The sequence below is a fragment of the Onychomys torridus genome, chromosome X (genome assembly GCF_903995425.1).
Source record: "Onychomys torridus chromosome X, mOncTor1.1, whole genome shotgun sequence".
Taxonomy (NCBI): Eukaryota; Metazoa; Chordata; class Mammalia; order Rodentia; family Cricetidae; genus Onychomys; species Onychomys torridus.
Genome location: NC_050466.1, coordinates 132,398,267 through 132,404,266, shown reverse-complemented (window position 1 = coordinate 132,404,266; position 6,000 = coordinate 132,398,267).

Sequence of the window (6,000 nt, the reverse complement as noted above, 5' to 3'; positions counted from 1 at the left end):
TATTAGTATACTGAATCCATTCTTCCAAAGGAGCTGATCTGATCTTTAATGGTGTAAATATTCTTTTGCATTCTGCAGTAGCATTGTTGAATGCCAAGGACTCAGTTAATACTTTTGTTAATTCTTTATCTGATACAGCTTTTGTTATAGCTGTGTTCAGCCTTTGTAAAAAATCAGTGAAGGGATCATGTGTTCCCTGAAATACCTTTGTGTATACCTCAGTTGCTTTTCCAGGTTCTGAAATTTTTTCCCAAGCATTTAGAGCTGCTGTGCGGCCTAGAGATATTATATGCTCATCATAAATGGCTTGTACATTCCTGTCAGCGAAACATCCCTCACCAAGTATTTGATCTTGGGAGATCTCAAAACCTCTGAGATTACCTTGTTGTTCCAAATTTCTTGCCTCTTCTCTCAACCAGCTTTTCCACTGTAACTGCTGGCTATATTCTAGAACAGCTGAAATTAACTGATGCCAGTCATCTGGTATGATTCTATGTGAGGTAGACCATGAATTTAACATCTGTTTTACATATGTGGAGTGTATCCCATATGTAACAACTGCTTCCTTTATATTTGTAAAGTCCCTTGTTGAAATTGGTTGTAATGTATATGTCATATATGGCTGGGGTGTGTGTCATCTGCTGGCTTCTCATGGATGATAACAGGATAAACCATTTTATGAGAGCCATTTGGAGATTTTACAACCTGTATGGTCTTGCCCTTCTGCTTATTAGGTCCCTTGTCATGTTTATTGAGAGTTTCCTCCAGGGCTTGTAAACGAGCACCTAGGGTCTGTTCCAGGGAGTCACCTCCTCTCTTGTAAGGGATTCCAGTTTTTTCATGGAATCATGGAAGTTTTATGTTATTCTGAAACACATGATTCCATGGACCCTATCTTATCAAGTAATGATAATTTTTCTTCCTTATATAGTGTCTGAGTAGCTACAACTTCACTCTGGAGAGTTAGTGTTCTATCCATTAAATACTCATATTTATTATCAATAAAAGCAATTTGGGGTACAAGCTTGTTTTGTAAATTCTGGTTAGCATATTCCAGAGAGAGAATATTTTTATGTAAGTTCTGGTCAGCAGATTCCAGAGAAAGAAACTTTTTCTATAAGCCTTCATTGCTATCTTTTAAAGCCTGTAAATCCTGGTTAGCAGATTCCAGAAAGAGAATGTTTTTCTATAAGCCTTCATTGCTATCTTTTAAAACCTGTAAATCCTGGTTAGCAGATTCTAGAGAGAGAATCTTTTTATGTAAGCCCTGGTCAGCAGATTCCATAGAAAGAATCTTTTCCTGTAAGCCTTCATTGATATCTTTTAAAGCCTATATCAGTCCCAATAATGACTCATCTTTGTTCGTATTATTAAACCAGTTTTTGAACACTGTGTGAATTATTACAATGAATGTCAAAATGGTACAGGCCAGATATGTCTTAGGGAGGTTGTATATTTCCAGGAAAATGTCATTCATCATACAGGCAAAAAGGTTTTTAAATTCTTGTGAGGTAATGTTGTCAGCCATATTACAAGAATTACTCAAAATTTGTTAGTCAGTTTTAAGGTGTAAAATTATCAAGTCCTTTTACTTGAAAGAAGCTTACCTTTCAGTGGTTTTGGGGAGTGCAGTAGCACTTTTCAGCCAGTAGGAGGCGTTGATATAGCTCCAAAGCAGGGCCTGCTGGTGACCCTGGCTGGCGGCAGCTGAAGGAAGGAGCCATGATGGCAGGGAGCTGGAACTCAGGGAGGAGTGGGAACACCTCACTCACAGCGGCTTTTGCTGGTCTAGGGGCTAAGCTAGGGAACTGATACCAGACTTGCTGTTCCCTTTTTCGGGAATGGAACCGTGTAGGCGTCCCCTGGTTAAATGGAACTTTGCAGTCGGGTTTAGGTACCAGCCAGCTGGTGAGGAGGCTGAAGGAGGGAGCCGCCTATGCCCTTGGAATTTGCCCCAAGTGAGTGCCAGATATTGGTGAAATTATTAAGGCCACTCCACGTAGTTAAAAGGGAGGTTTATTTTGTGGGGTAACTTACAAATGAAGGGATAGGTTGTATGGTATGGCAAAGGTATGGCACAGTCTGGCAGTGTTCTCTGGAGAACTCTAATCAGTCTACCTCCTGTGTCCAGTGTCCCAGAACCAAGAGAGAGACCTCCTCCTGATCCTGGGTCTTCTGCTTCCTCCTCTGCCCCGCCTTGTGGGCGTGACCATTACCAAAGCCTCAATGGGGGTTGGAACTTCCAGGCCAACTCTGGGATGGCTATCCACTACATAGCTCTCTGTATTTGTTCCTATATGATGCAAGAGAAAGCCTCACTGATGGCTGAATAAGAGACCTATCTATGAATATAGCAGTGTATCCTTAAGTGTCATTTTATTGTTCCTTTTTTTTTTCATTACATTAATAGTATTTGGTTTTATCTTGGGTCTCTGGGAAATCTAGTCTCTGGTTCTTAGTGACCTAAGTAGTGTCTGTTATGAGTTCCAACTTCTAGAGTGGGCCTTAAGTCAAATCAGACATTGGTTGGTTACTTCCTTAAGCTTTGTGCCAACATGCCCATAGCATATTTTGCAGGCAGGATAACATTGTAGATTAAAGGGTTTGTAGCTGGGCTAATGTTTATATTTCTTTTTTCATATGTTGCTGAATATCTTCCCATAAAAAGACACTAGAGTGTCTGGATGAAGGTTCTATGTAGGCACCAGCTCCATCTCTCCATGTTCATTGAGTTGTAGGGATGATTTCTTCAGCAATGGGGACTTGCTGTCAGGTTGAAGAGAGCAACTTTTTGTCTTGGTAACAACAAAGTTGTTTAGGGATTTCCATGGGATCATTTTGGCAAGTGACTCAATTAGATATAAGGCAGTCCTAGTAATGAAAGGTTCATTTGGTGACAAACCAGTTATGGCTGCATCTTCTTCATTATTTGGAGACTTCATTAGAATTTCCTTCATATATTTTAGGAAGTTTCCACTTAAGGAGTTTTCCATATCACCTGTCAAGATTCTCTAGAGTAACAGAAATTATAGAATGAATATCTCTACATGTGTATACATATACATACATATGTGTGTGCTTATACATGTAGTTGTATGTGTGTAAAGGGAATTTATTGTGATGATTTACAGGCTGCAGTCCAACTCATTTAACAATGACTGTCTGTAAATAAAAAGTCCAAGAATCCAATAGTTGTTCAGTACACAAAACTGTATGTCTCAAATGGTCTTCAGTATAGGCTAGAATCTAAAAGAGGTAGGCTCCAATGCCACTGAAACAGGTGAGCTATTAACTTGAGGGCAAGCATCAAAACAGCAAAAACTTCCTTCTCCTATGCCCTTATATATATATTTCCAGCAGAAGGTATGGCCCAGATTAAAGGTGGATCTTTTTGTCTTAAGATCCAGATCAAAAATGTTTTTCTTCCTACCTCAAAGTTCAAGACTAGAAGTGAATTCACTCACTTCAAACCAAGGAAGAAAAACTCTCACAGGCGTGCCATCCAAATTCTCAATTGTAGTTCATTCCAAATGTTTTCAAGTTGAAAACCAATAATAGCCATCACATCACTGTTCAATTGCCCCTCAATTTTTACTGTCTTCTCCCTTCATTTTCTCCCTCAACCTCATCTCACCATCCATTTCCCACCTGCCCCTCCAAGGACTAGTTCCAACCCACCTATAAAATCAATTATATTTCTCCATCATGGGTAGATGTATGTGTTCTCCTCTAGTCACTTCCTCTATGCCTAAATTCTATGGGTCTTCACATTGTAACTTGGTTATCACATATTTAAGGTCAAGTATCTGCATACAAGTGACTGAATACCATTTTTATCTTTCTGGATCTAAGTAACCTCACTCAGGATGATACTTTCTATTTCTATCCTTTTACCTGTAAATATCATTATGTAATTTTTAAAAGCTGAGTAATATTCCATTGTGTATGTGTACTACATTTTATCAGTTCTTCTATTGATGAAATCTAGGCTGTTTCCAAATTCTGACTATGATGAATAAAGCATCAATGAATATGGTTGAGCAAGTGACTTTGTGGTTGGATAAAGCATCTTTTGGGTATGTGTCTGAGAGTGGTATGCCTGGATATTGTGGTAGATTAATTCCCAACTTCCTAACAATTGAACACACTGATTTCCACAGCAGCTGTACAAGTTGCACTCCAAAAAGCAAAGTTCCCCATATTCCTCGTTCTCACTGGCATGAGTTGTCCCTTGTGTTATTGATCTCAGCCATTCAGAGAAGTGTAAGATGTAATCTCAAAGTAATTTTGATTTACATTTCCCTGATGGCCAAGGTTGTTGAACATTTCTCAGCCATTTGTGTTTTCCCTATTGAGAATTCTCTGTTTCAATCTTCACTCTGTTTTTCAGTAGGATTACTTGTTGTTTTTGTTTTTGTTTTGTTTTATATATTCTCTTGTATTTGGGTGAAATGTTCTGTGAATATGTTAGTTCCATTTAGTTTATGACATCTGTCAGCTCCAGTATTTCTCTGTTTAGTTTTTTCTGAGTATTGAAGTCTCCCACTGTCAGTGTGTGATGATCAATATGTGATATAGGCTATAATAATGTTGCTTTTCTGAATTTGGGTGCCATTGTGTTTGTGTCATCAATGATAAGAATTGAAATAAAATCTTGGTAAATTTTTTTATAAGAATGAGTGTCCTCTAACTCTTCTGATTAGGTTTGGTTTTAGGTCTATTTTGTTAAATATTTAAATGGTTACACCATATTGCATCTTAGACCCATTTGCTTGGACTATCTTTTCCTAACCCTTTGCTATGAGGCAAAGTCTGTTGTTGATGTTGAGATATGTTTCTTAGATGCAACCAAAGGATGGATCATTTATTGCATCCATTCTGAATCTGTGTCTTTTATTGTAGAATTAAGACAATTTATATCAAAAGATATTAATGACCAATGATTGTTGATTCCTATTATTTTATTGTTTTAGTAAGTGGTGTATGTGTCTGTGTGAGTGTATGTTTCCCTTCTTTTGATTGTTCTGGTCAGAGATTATTTATTAATTGTGTTTTTATGGTTGTAGTTAACCTCATTTGGTTGGAGTTTTCTTTCTAAGACCTTTCATAGCACTGGATTTGTAGGTAAATCTACATTTTAATAATATTTATCATGGTATATCTTATTTTTCCATATGGAGATTGAAAGTTTTGCTGGATATAGTAGTTTTGCCTAGTGTCTGCTGCCTCTTTTATTTATGCATATGAGTGTTCTGACTGCATGGAATCCAGAATATAATTTGGCATCTATATCCAATACTTTGGGTTACCTATTTACAGAGGTATGGAGGCATGATCATCTCACAAGCAGTTTCTATACAACTGACCTCAAAGTGTATTCATGACTGAAGGCAGAAAAACAAGAGTAATGTAGAAATATTACCCTCAGCTTTTTACAATGCTCTGTTTCAGGCCCCGTGAAGATAAATTGCTGTCTTCAGGCTAAGTCCTAAACTGTAAGTGACTCTGTATTCCAAGAACAACAGAACCTCACAGAGAGATTGCCCTGCAGAGATCAATAATTTCACCAGGAAATATTGTGTACTGGAGTAAAATCATTCATCTGAAGGGATACAAATGTTCTGCTGTGGTAAAGAGCACCAGAGATATGAGAAAATATGGGCAGGAACTCACCATCAAAAGGACTCCTTAAAGATGCAAACTCCCTGCTCTCTTTCTTTAAAAGAAAATCCCTTGTGTCTAATCACATAAATTTGGGATCACTAGACTACTTCATCTATTCCAGTTCCCAACAGATGTACTTGAATTCCTTTTAATCATAATTCATGGTTTTGTTGGTTTAGTGGGAAGGGTTCTCAGGCCTAGCCTTTCCATGCAACATGAACTGGGAATTTGATATTAAACTCCATTTAAAACATTAGCGTGCAGCAACAAATTATACCAGTGGTCCTCTGATTAGCATGGCTACCTCAATTAGTTTACATATATGTCTAATTCATC